The 13,414-nt window shown below is 43.6% G+C and overlaps 1 long non-coding RNA gene across 1 annotated transcript; it reads right to left on the bottom strand.

Moving 5' to 3' along the window:
* Nucleotides 1-437: 437 nt before the first annotated feature.
* Nucleotides 438-6,598, bottom strand: LOC141982091 (uncharacterized). The gene is made up of 3 exons (XR_012637956.1): nucleotides 5,970-6,598; nucleotides 2,264-2,363; nucleotides 438-1,309 (listed from the first exon to the last, which is right to left on the bottom strand). It is a non-coding gene; the product is annotated as an uncharacterized LOC141982091 (long non-coding RNA).
* Between the last annotated feature and the right edge of the window lie 6,816 nt (nucleotides 6,599-13,414).

The raw sequence follows: 13,414 nt of genomic DNA on the forward strand, positions 1-13,414 counted from the left end.
AAGAGCTCTCTATCCATATCCAAATTGGATCCTGGTGGTCTGTAGCACATCCCCACCACTATATCAGGGAACCTCTAGTAACTTTCTTTCCCAAAGTGATTTTGACTCAGACAGACTGTTCAATCCATTCCATCACTTCTAATTTCTTTATAGTCTACTTCATTTTTAATATATAATGCTACTGCACCACCTTTGCCTTTATTTCTGTCTTTCCTCAACAGCACATACCCTTCAATACCTGTACTCCTGTCATAACTACTATTCCACCATGTTTCTGCTATCCGTATAATATCAGGTTTCACTTCCTGCATCAGTTCCTTCATGCTGATACCCAAGCTCCTAGCATTGGTGTACAAACATCTTAGTTGTTTCTGCTTGGCTTTGGCCACATTCCTCACCCAATTGGATACAGTCATTCTACTGCCAGTATCACCTACCTGACTGTTCGCTTCATTGGTATCAGCACTATTTTTCCTCTTCATGTCCATTCTCCTACCCCCTGCTGTTCCATTCTCCATTGCTGTGTCCTTTCTTACTTGATTTTCCTCCTGCCCAACATTAGACTCAGGCAAGGAGATGACATGAGCATCTCCCAACCACTTCCCCCCAAGTTCCTAGTTTAAAGCTCTTTTAATCAGTTGTGCCAGCCTCCATCCCAGAAATCTGTTTCCCTCCCTACTCAGATGGAGATCATCCCATGATAACAGTCCTCTGTCCATGAATGCCTCCCAGTGGCCAAACATCCCAAAGCCTTCCTTATAGCACCACAGCCTGAGCTATCTGTTGGTCATCATAATCTTGTCTTGCCTTTGTTCTCTTCCTCTAGGGACAGGTAGAATCCCACTGAAGGTCACCTGAGCCTCCATTTCCTTAAGCTTCTTCCTCAGTGTCCCTTGGCATAGTGTGCCTTGATACGTTCCAGCGAGTCTCTAGCTGTATCATTTGTGCCCATGTGAAGGACAATCAGTGGATTCTTTCCTGCTCCCATTAGGATTCTCTTCAGCCTCAGGTCCACATCCCGTATCTTAGCTCCTGGCAGATGGCACACCCTTCTGTTCCTTAGATCAGCTCTGGTAATAGGCTTGTCCATTCTTCTTAGTAGGGAGTCATCAATCACGTAGACCTGCCTCTTCCTGGGGATGTGTTATTCTCCAGCCTTCCTCCTGTTGTTTCTGGCTGCAAGTCCTCTTGTCTTTTATTCTCCCTTGTAATCTTCTGTGAGTCACCCTGTAGCCTCCTGGAGCTTTGAAGTCTGGCTCTCTCCATCTTCTCTCTTCCCATAACTAGCCACATACTTGGACATTTTGTTCTGCCATGGAAACAATAGATTCATTTTAATGAAGTGTAGCCACTCTAATGCGAAAGACAACTTAACCTGTTGTACATGAAGCACGTGCAATACCTAAATCTGGTCAGAGTAAACCTTCAGTGTAGGGCAGTAGAGGTGTTGTACAGTTATATGGAACAGGGCCAGTCACAGATGAATCTGGAGCTGCCAGTACTTGCAGACAACAACGTCCTGGAGGATAGGCCATTTTTATCACCCATTCTCGCAGCTTAAGGGTCAGTGCTGACAAGGCCTAAGTCCTCTCGGCTGACCCACAAGACTTGCCTTCCATCTGAGATGCTGCTCTCAGGCTACTATTGCTGTAATTCTCGCTGACAGGCATCATGAGCTAAAACAACTTTCTCTCTAATTATGGAATAGGCAATGGTTCTTATAAACATGTTGGGTGGGATTCACAAAGGTACTTAGGCATCTTACTCCAAAATCAGTGGGAGTTACACACTTAAGTATCTTTGTGAATCCCGCCCATTAACATTAAAATGTTTTTTCAACTTGTGATTCTGACTTGGTGCTCTTGAAATAGGCCAGCCTGTTTATTTCTATTGCAAAGTGACAATCACAATGGAGTAGCTGATCCGACTGGGAAAAATCACCACATGTAAATGTTCTAAACATGCAACAGATTTCACGGGGCTACCATATCTAAATGAACCCACCAACATCCACACTTAAGAAAACATTCACTGAATTCAATTCAAGCAAAGGAAACTTTACTCATTTGGGGACATACTCAGTTTGCTGTTTTCACAGCAACAAACTCTATTCTTGCCACCAACTGATGTAAAGCTAAAGATTATTCCTTAGCATAGGGATTATAGAAAGAGCATTATTCCAGTGAAAGCCAAATTCCAACTGTGCTATTCTACCAGAAAAAGTCCCTCCAGTTCATTAGTCATAAAAAGCCAAGAGTGTTACCACAAAAGGCTGTCTTTGATCAGAAAGCTGAATTGTGTAGGCTGTAAAAATATCAGGGAGGACCCATATGGACTCACTTCGGCAGGTGCAGAGTTGGTGCCTAGTAGAAATAAATAAAAGGAAACTTAAAGACATCATGCAGTTTAAAACTGGAGTTACTCTGGAAAATGCTTGATGAGTCACCACTATGATCTCCCACAGCCACCCTTCTAAAGAGAAAGATCAGTCACTGAGAATTCCAATTTTCTTTTTGTATTATGGGTGGGTAACATCCATGTTGCATGAAGTCACAAGTGCTGGTCTATGCCCCAGCCTATCACCAGTCTTCTGGGAGTGACCTCTTTAGAGGACTCACATGTTTCCACAGAGGCAGGCCTGTTGCCTCCAAGACTCCCAGACTGGGCTGTTGGCACCAGCAGTCCCTGTCTTCTTCTGTGGCTCCCTGCAACGAATCCAGCCAAGCCAAACTCATGTAGGAAGTTTGTACTGTACTCCTCTCAGGAAGTATTCACAGAGACACAAGCAGCCTTTTCAAAACAACGTAGCCATTTATTATTAACCTGCCATAATGAATCTGAAAGTTCTTAGCTTAGCACAGAGAGGCAGAAATTAAGCCATAGTTCACCCTCATCAAATAAGTGCCCTGGTGGACCAGCCAAGCTGTGATGGACTCCACCTCTGGCTCTCTTGCTCATCCTTTGTCTTTCTTGGTCTAGGCTCCCTCCAGCTCAGTTCCCAAGTCTCACCTGCTGGCATTTCCTACTGCTAGGTGTTGATTGTTCAGTCCTTGGGGCATCTCTTTGTCTTGCTGGCCCTTCTATTGATTCGGGTCAGCTTGAGCCAGTTCTTTAATGACTCTATTAATTCTCCCCAGACAGCGTGCGCGTGCGCGCACACACACACACACACACACTCTTCCTATCTCCTGCACTGTTCCAGGAGCAGTGTTAACCCCTTTGCACCCACTCGATAACAATGCAACATACAGAGGCAAACTGAGGCATGCCTAGAATTTATAGAAATATTGCAGAAAATTCCCACTTTGTCACACCATGTGCCCTAGATGTAGGCCAGAGATCAAACCTGGGTTACCTCGCACTTGCTAATAAAGTGCTTTTCTGCCAACTTCCTTTAACACATCCTACCCCAAAAATCAGTCTGACAATTTGATTTGTATCAATTCAACCACAAATCATTAAAAGCATGTGCTCCTAAATTTAACTGTGCCAAAACTGCATGCATTTCCAGTACTGCTTCTATCCGCTCTATTCTATGAAGACAAATCTGGAGGCAGTAAAGGAGTGTGGGGAAGCAGTGTCAGTAAGCAGAGCTTCTAGGCTAATTACCATTTATTCAGCCCCACCAATGTCAAAAGGAAGTGCAGAAATGTCAATCCATTTTCAACCACTGTGTCCCTGGGAGATCAGAAGATCCCCTTAAGCTTATACATTGGAAATGCAATTTTTGGAACTCTAGCTTCTTCTTCTAGTATACCCCCCCCACTTCTGTCCCCCACCAAAAAACAGTTTGATCACAGTTCCAGACAGCAACATGACCAATCCCAATATAGCCCCTGAGAAGCTTCCTCAATGGATGTTTCCAATCTGACAGAGATGAAATGGGAAATCTACTTGAGAATGATGGAGGTTAAACAAATAAAAAAATCAATCCGGTGAAAGATTTGCTTACAATTATGTCTTGCCAGAGACGGTGAGGTGTCTGGATTTAGCTTCCCCTGAATTATGAGAGAAGTCAGGGAAACAGAAAGTCATTATTAAACTAGAGATGGAACTGAATCAAAACCACAAATCCAACCATCCCCAAACTTTGAGGAAGTTCTGATCTGGTGAATGACTTTGCTTTTGGTCCCTGCTTCTGTCTTGGGCCAGACCAGAAGTCTTGATCCAAATCCCCCTGAACTTTGGGAAGGTTTGGATCTGGATCTACATTTGACATATATGGCTTTGATCCATCTTTGTTTTAAACCTTTTGAGCTAATTCTGGTTCCCCCACTTCAGTTGCACAACAGGGAGCCCTGTTCTGTCACTACATATGGCAAAACCATAAAGCCAGTTCTGGCATTCAGCTATGTGAAGGGGAAGACAGACTAGCTTAGCCACTTGAGCAGTGCAAAGGAGAAACAGCAGGGCCAAGGATCCAACTCTGTTTATTGGAGAGGGGTGGGGGGGGGTGGAGGGTGTTAACACTGATTTAGCTCAAACTTCTGATGAACACTAGAGGGAAAAGTTCTCTTTGTGAAGAGCCCAGCTGACAGCTGGCAGGAGAGAAAACAGCCTGGTGTTAGCGCTCCACCTAACAAACCCCCTGTTAATACTTAACTAGCCGCAGTAGCCAAGCACACCAGCCTTCAACTGAGGGCTGGGAAAATTTCCTCTCCAGACTGTCAGTGAAAACAAGTCTTGATATTTATATTTCTAAAATAGAAAAACAGAAGAAAATGGCGCTTTCTCAAAGAAACTGCTCAACAAGCCTGTCAAATTCTCTTTAAAAACCCAAAAGCAGCAAAAAGGGGCAGATACATTTATTTTTCATTTTGAAGATCACCGTTAGCACACCCAAACAACATAGTGGTTTAATGTGAAATCCCCACACATAAAACTTGTAGCCCACCATTAGAAAAACACTAGATTGGTTCTGTATCCACATACACAGGACCCCAAAGCAGCAGTCTATGGGGAAAACCAGTAGACTTGGCAGGTATGAAAGTGTTTATTGTTAAAGATACTTCACCTATGAGCTCAGGCATTTCTGCTAACATTCCAGAGCTACTGCAACTTGTTTATTAAAAGTAACTCTGGTGGGAGTTGCCATATGGTTCCCTTCCCAAGATGGGATTTGATTGCATTTTATTATAGTAGGAAACATTTCATGATATGGTCAAGCGCATCGTAACTAGAACTGATTGCAAAACGTCGAGTCTTTTCCCTATGGAAAATGTTGACTTTTTGTCAAAAAAATTAAAAAACTAAACATTTGGCCAAACAGGTTTGGTTTTCAGGTTTTAGATTTTTTAACTAAAAGTTGACAATTTTCAAAGAAAGGGCCTTGGGATGTTGGTCGTCTAACTAAAAATTGACAATTTTTGAGGAAAGGAGACACATTCAGAGAAAACTTTCATTTAGCTGAAAACCCAATTCTCCATCAAAAAAAATTAGTTGGAGACTTTTGGCCACTCATAATGTCACTAGACATTTGACTTCAGTAGCTTTTTCTTATTATCCTGATTGACCAAGGGTTTCAGACATAACTCTCTGAATGCGTCAATTCTGAGTTCTTGAGGCCTGCAAGAAACCTGATCTCAAATGGAAGTGCTCAGCACTTTCTCAAAATAAGGCCTTTAGGGTTTCTCACATTGGGCACCCAATGGCAACAAAAATCACTAGCCACTTTTTAGAAATACTTGTGGTTATTGATTATCTGTATTGCCTTAGCTCCGAGACACCAATCAGCTTCACAGCCCTATAGTGCTGGGCATAGCTTGTCCATCCACATGAATACAGTTGCAAGATCTGACCCTAGATTAAGACAAGATGTGACAACTTTGTGGATGGTGCAGTAGAGATCCAATCCTGCAAGAGGTTAAGTGCTTTCCGGGAGTTAAAGCAATACAGCACCTCTCAGAGGCATTCAGCACCTTTCAGGATTAGGGCTAAGTGAGCACAATACTTTACACAACAAAACTCACCTTTGCTTTGCCTTGATTTAGTCTCAATCCAGTGATTTAACCACAAGACCATCTTTCGTCTTTCCACCAGCATTTCCTCTAGAACTCTAGTTCGCCTAGATTTGGGTCCCAATCAGCGGCTCTTCACCGAGGGGCTCATCTTGCACAGGCACTGGGAAATCTGAAGGATGGGGTTGGGGTGTCTGTGTCTGATGTGCACTAGAACTAGACTTCTTCTGGGGGCAATACCTAATTCTTTTCTTTCTGTTTTTGTTTGTCTGCATCGTAGATGCCCACCTCAAGAGTTACTGGGGACTGTGTCTGTATTAACCACGTGATCGTTACTTTGGAGCGCCAAACAGAAATAATCATATTTCTTGTTCTTTTGTTTCCTGGAAAGGTCACTACCTTTCCAAAAGGCAAAACGTCTCACTGCTCAGGGCAGTAGTACAAAGAAGACAATGTGATGCCTATGGTTGTGCCTTTGTACGGAAACTTGTCAAGAGCTGCACTGTTGACAACTGGCTGGAGAGCTCTTAAGGGCAGATATTTGAGTGGCTGTGCTCACAAGGACCAAACATGTTTTCAGTGGGTTTCATTTTTCTAACAATGGTGCTAATATTGCCAAAGCCACCCGTGGCACTTTCTCAAGAATGTTCTTTACCAATTGCTTGAACTTGCTACTGAAGTGTGACCGTTTTTCATAAAACAATGGTGGGCACTGTCAAGTCAAATATTAACTCTTCATATCTGCTCTGTCAAGGCCTTTTGAATGTACCTGATTGGTAGGAAAAAAATCTCTGCTAGTTGCCTGCCACAGTAGCCAGTGATGTCATCAAAAAGGAACGAAGCTTTTCATTGTTCCAGTCTCTGTCAGAAAAGAGGGATCCATCCAATCAATGCATTTTAGTCTTCGGGCCGTCATTGATATTTTTTACATTTGCTAATTGCAGCTCCTTGGAGAGTCTGTGGGGTGGGGCGCGCATAGGGTGTGGAATTCAGTGCTGGAAGGCAGAAAGGTAAGACAATCATTTTATTTATTAAGGGCTTCCTAAGGCACAGCCTATATTAAAGGGGTGGTGTGGAGTTGCAATGCTCCAAGTGGAACACTGGAAGACAGACTGCAGAATGCCTCCTTGGCAGACACCCAGCTTGCTATGACCCACCCTGCAGACAAATGGCTAGCCAGCTCTGCTGCCAAGAGTATTGGTGGGAGAAAGGACAGACCTGCCTCTCTCCTACGTCTCCAGCCCTTTTAGTATGCCAAGGAAGTACGCACAGCTCCTGTGCTCCACTGAGCAAGGCAAGGAAGCTCCTTATTATTACACTGTTGCCAACTGTTGCATTTTTATCATGAGTGTCACAATATTTTACTCAAAGGCCCAGCTCCTGAAGGCAAGTGATGATTTGAGAATCTTCACTTTTCTTGTTTTAAAATAGGGACATTTCCAGCCATCATAATTGAGGTGAAAAGGGAGCAAATATGACCTCAAATCTCCAAAACCAAAAGGGAAATAAGAAGAACTTAAAACTTATTTAATCCCCTCCCTTCCCCCCAAACTCTCATGCTTTTTAAGACTATCTCATGTTGCTTTGACTGACTGATTTTTTGAGTGCTTGGGCTATCTGGCCCTAAGAGATTAACACACAAAGGATCATCATATTAATTGTGGCAAATGCACTCTGCCTGCAGCAAGCATGCACTTGACTACGCAGATGAGCATTTCTGTGTTCAAGGTGAGGCTCTGTAAGCTCCAGCAGCTACAGTCGGCATTCGCAAATATGAGTTTTCTGCATGTGCACCCATTGCATCTTCCGATGAAAATGTAGCTTATAAATAGCTGCATTATATTTTAATAATTTTTGACTAATTCCTAATGATGAAAAGCCTTCCTGCATGCTGCCTCCTCACTTTGTGAGCCCATGGTTGGTATTATTATTATTATTATTATTCATTGGTATTGTGATAATACCTAGGAACTGTAATAATGGCTCAGGCCCCATTGTGCTAGATACTATACAAACAGTGCACACTGTCTGGCTGGGCATCTGAAAAGCAGAAATGGCTTTACAACATGCCTGGGAATAAGTTTTTCACAATGAAGTTTTTAAATTTGTTTTAAAGTAGAGTGTGTTCAGATCAATTCATGATATCCTGCTCAAACTAATTCAAGGTGATTTGCAAAAGTTGTGAACCTGAGACCTAAAAGCTTTATGTGTAATCAAGTATTTTCCAGCTCCGGTTGAAAAGTATTTTCTTTTTGGAACTGGATTTTATTTAACAAGGCTCTGGTTTCATCACAACAATTTTTCCAATATGGACTTGTTTTCTGTTTAATTTTGATAACAAAGAAAGGAAATCTGCAGGACACATATCACAATGGAAATATCCTGAACCCTCTGGCCCATTTCACATAAGCCACTAATAATAATAAATAATAATATTTCTATATTGCAGTTCATCTTATGATCTCAAGTGGGTTAGCAAGCATTTTTTAAAATTATTTTCTGATTTAGAGAAGCATAAACAAGTGCCCACTCTAAGCTCAGTCACCCCCCCCCCAAAAAAAAATTACACTGCCTTGCTCTTTCAGACATAACATTTACATAACCAGCAAGTTAAACAGACCTGAGAACCTGTTCAACCCTCCCCACTCCTTACATACCTAGGAGAAAAGATGAGTGCCCAGATTGTTAACAGATCCAGGCTCTGGCAGAGCAGGGTGTAGAGTGAATCCCAAAGGCAAAGATCCAGCTCCCGTACCTCAGTTGAGCATAGCTGCTGCAGTATAGTACTGGGGGAGACAGGGGGTTGTCTTCCTGGTTGCCACTTCTCAAATCATTGAGGGCTGCACAGGGAAGGCAAACACCTTGGATTCCTCTCAGGAATTGCCTGGGAGCCCACTGCAGATTCTAGATCACTGAGGTAATTTGCTTCCAGAGTGAAACTGCACTTAACAGTCTGGTTGGAGCATTCTGCACTGCTTCAGTTTGCCAGTGGTCTCAGTGTGCAGCCCCAGACAGAGCACATTATATTAATCCACACTCGTCCCAGGCAGAGAGGAAAAAAGTGCCATTGGCCACTGTCATTCCCTGAGCATTGAGAAGACCAGAATCTAATAACACACCGAGTGTGCACTCCTGTATTACAATCACAGTCTTTCAGCAATCACAGGCCTTCAGCTGGGGGCAGTGGCATAGTTTCTGGTTCCCACCCCCAACCAGCTTTCTTTCCTCCCTGGTCAGAGTCGCTGTCAGCCAGCCCTCACCCAAGCCCTAAGCTCATGAAGACACTGAAATATTCCTTCCACTGCACCAGCCAGATCAGAAGTGAGAGAGACTTGGACCTGGGTGTCATCAGCAGGCTGAATACATTGCACATCTCTTCACTAGCACCCCTGCCCCCTCCATCACAGCAGTCTCATGTACACATTGAATAATGGGTAGGTTGACCAAATGTCCTGATTTTATAGGGACAGTCCCGATTTTGGGGGCTTTTTTTTATATAGGCACCTATTACCCCCCCAACCCTCCTCCCGATTTTTTACATTTGCTATCTGGTCACCCTAACAACAGGTGACAAAGTAGACCTCTGTGCGTGCACCCTTCATGAGAGAGGCCTCAGGACAGAAGAGCACTTTCCCACTGCTCCTCTCTGGGTCCTCTCAGAACAAGGGGAATCGGCACCTATATATCAGAAGTCTGCTAGGGCCTGCAGATGTTTTCACATGTCCTCCTGGTCAACTGTATGAATGGCTGCTGACAGATTGAAATGAAATCAGCACTGTCATTCTGTCATCATCTGCAGACAGGAGAATATCATTGACTAAAGCAAATGGTATGGTTTCTGCCCCACATTCAGGCCTAAAGCCGGCTCATGTCTCTCAATGATTCTGAAATACTCTAGAGTATAATTCCCTTTGGCCACACAGTCCTCCGCACACCTTGTTAGATAATTGCTAATATGCCCGCACTGCTGGACTTGTGAAATGTTAGAGGTTCAATATTTTCAAGAGGTCTTCTGAATTTTAACACATCTTTAGGACCAAGTCCAGCTACAGCAGATGGTAACATCCCTGGACATCCATTCAACTGTGGTCATCAGCAGGTCCCCTGCTGAACGGGCATGTGGCTGCTACTGTGAGCAGGTCACATCTGAAGCAGTTATGCATGAGAATCCATTCTGTTCATGGAGAAGGGCAAGGATGCGCTGCTTCACCCTGTCGACACTGTTGCACTTGTGTCAATTCAAATTCATGTGAAGTGCATACAAACCAGTAATTATTGGAGCAGTAACATATAACAGTGTCTGACATCTAAGCAACAACACATCACAGGGTGTGTATTCATCAGTCCGGGAATAGTCAGACAGACAATAGCTACTGGGCTAAAGTTTGTATAAAGCACTTGCCTTGTGTCTCGAAGAGATCTGAGTTCAAAGGCTGTGTTAAAATAATACATGCATGAAATTGAGCTTGTTGGTCTCATCGTAGTCCTGCCATATTTGCCACATCACAGAACTCTGAGTGGTACTACATGATATGGCCTGATTGTCAAGAAAACTCCATGCCTGGGATAGCAGGTGTGCTGAGCACAGTGTTGGGGTCTTTTTGGAAAAGTGAACCTCAAGTCTTAGTATTTCCCACAGGCATCTGGGAACTCAGGAGTCATCTCCTAATCTCATTCTGCTGCTCCGTGGGCTGATCAGAGCTTTCCGATTCAAGAATGAAGGACTGGCTAGCATGAGTCAACAGTGATATTTTTGTCCATACCTCTGAACTCATCAAAAATCAAATGGAGACTGGGGACAAAAGACCACGTGCTGAATTATGTGCATTAGCAACTTCATTATAAATCATTATCCCTGCAAGGAGCCCTCAGGTGTGAAAGAAACTGCTGTCCTTGGGCCACAATAGCCCAGGATTGTTGTCCTTTAGAGCACCCTACCAGATGCATCTTCTTGTCTGGGCTGCTGGACCAGCTGGCGCTTGATGTGGGAGGTTATTTATGGGGACGGAGGTCTTCCCCATTGCATTGTGTTGGGAGTGGAATTTTGCTGGAGCTCTTCCTGGGAGTTTATTGCTGGGTTGTATTGTTTTTTAAATAACATCAAAGGCACCCAGAGTAGCAGATGGGCATGACACAGTTATATTGTTCTCCATTGCAATGAATATAATAGTCTGTTCATAATTCTGCATTCCCATTGCAAATAATTGAAAACCAAAAGGAAACTAGAACAAGGGAGCTTCCTATGTAAGGGACACCTTGAGAATTTTGCCAGTGGCCACTTCAAGTAAGGCACTGATTGTCTCCAAAAGAAGGTCCAGCCTGTTCTCCAGGGCTGCCAGCAGCTGGTGTACAAACAGAATGGCCAGATTGAAATCAATGGGGTTACTCCACATTTACACCAGGATAACTGAGCTCAAAATCTGGCCCTGCTGGGAGGCACCGATAAGAACAGATACAATCCCTTTCAATGCCTGTAAAATAAAAAATAATAACGTAGTACTGCAGTTGTATAGTTACAAATGGAAACAATAATAGACACCGAATGGGTAAATATAACTAAGATAATCTTTAGGAAAAAAGACATGATTATACAGTGTATTTAGTGCATCAGATTAGTTCCTAGAAAGAAGGGGATAAAATCAATTGGCACAGTTACCTAATTATGCAGCTTTTGCTTTTCTTCACAGAGTCGGTAATGAAAATGGCACCAGGAAAAACCACTTTAGTTTCTCAGAGAAATCAGAACTAACAAGGGGAACATGCTCTGGTTATAGAGTATCAGTGTTCCTTTTCCCGACATCTGAAATAAAAACAATTGCAGGAGATGAGCTGCCTGGACACTTTGCTGACTCAGCCGGCGTTGTTTGTTGGTTTGCAGGCGAGCCGATGGAGCTCATCAATCTGGCAGACTCTTGAGACTCAGCACATTATGTCTGACAGGGCACACCATAAGACTATAGTATCTGTCAGCAGCATTTCCCTGGGTACTTTCTATTCTAGCTGGGCTAATGCCAGTGCAATCATTTACATTGTTACATGCTGTTATATAGACACACACTGTGAAAGGCCGGAGCGGAGGCTCCGTAGCACGCTCCAGAGCATGACTAGGCATTAACTCGCTGTAAGATAAACAGGCAGGGGGCGGAAACTTGTTAGTCTTGTCAAATAGTTTGGGAAAGGATAATATGGTTTGTTCCCTCTGCACTGTGACCCACTCCCCTCCGCCCCAACACTGAGAACAAGGAGATAGTGACAGGTCTCAGAGTGATGCCTGTTGGTTGACAGGGAATGACGTAGGGCTGGGAGGGCATGTGTGATGCTCATGCGAAGGCCCCAGGCCTCACTGAATACTGCCAAATGCATAGCTGGAAACCAGTCTGGCTCACCTGTGTGTTAGTATTGTTAAAACAGGTATTAGATTGAGAGAGATGTGTTTAGTGTGTGGACTTTGTGAAATGCTTGTGAGTTGCTGCCTGCCTTAATCTCACTTACAGTATCTGTATTCCATGTTATAAGGTCATATTTAAGTATTTGCTCTGTAACTGTGGAAGTGGTTGCTCTGAAACTGGAATCCCCCATAGCCAGGAGGGAAGCATTACTAAGCGTGAAATAGGAGTTCACCAAAAGAGATGTCATTCCCTGCCCAACAAAAGAAGGCGTACAGACCCCAGATGAACCACTGTGGAATATCAGTGGACAAAAGGCTTTGTTGATTTCTCCCTCAAACACCCACGGAGAGGGAACATGCACAAATCCTCATCCCCTCATAGGTTGAACTTTGGGGGACAGCAATAAAAATCCCTGATGGATGTGTATTGCTGTGCTGCTTGGAATTTGGAGAGGGGAATATTTCTGAGCATAAGCAAGGGATCCACAAGCTGCTTAGCTTATGCTAACCCTAAAGGACTTCTAGAGCTTGCATATTACAGCAGCTTCTATTGTCTTTTGGAACCTAAGACTAACTAATTTGCGTGTGTATGTTTACCTGTTTTAACCTTATAAATAACTCTCATTCCTTTTTCCTAATTAGTGAACCTTTAGTTAGTTTATTACAGGATTGGCTTCAAGCATTGTCTTTGGTGAGAGACCTAAGATAAATTGACCTGGGGTAAGTGACTGATCCTTTGGGACTGGGAGCAACCTGAACATTGTTGTGATTTTTGGTGTAAGGGACCATCTGTCAGAAAGGTAGGCCTTCCTGGATGACAAGATGGACTGGAGTGCCCAAGGAGACTCTCCGTCACTCCATGTCAAGGCTGTTCTAGTGCTTGAGGAGTTCACACTTGATACTTGGTCGTTGAAAGTTAATTACAGAACATACAACCAGCTTGGGGTTTGTGCCCTGGTTTGTAACAGTCTGCCCTGAGGTGGGCAGTCACGGTCTTGAGCTACTCCAGGCAGCGTGACAGGGTGTATGTGAAATTTTTCCTGCTCTGTGCACTAGTGACAAATGTGAT

Source organism: Natator depressus, chromosome 1 (genome assembly GCF_965152275.1).
Source record: "Natator depressus isolate rNatDep1 chromosome 1, rNatDep2.hap1, whole genome shotgun sequence".
Lineage (NCBI taxonomy): Eukaryota > Metazoa > Chordata > Testudines > Cheloniidae > Natator > Natator depressus.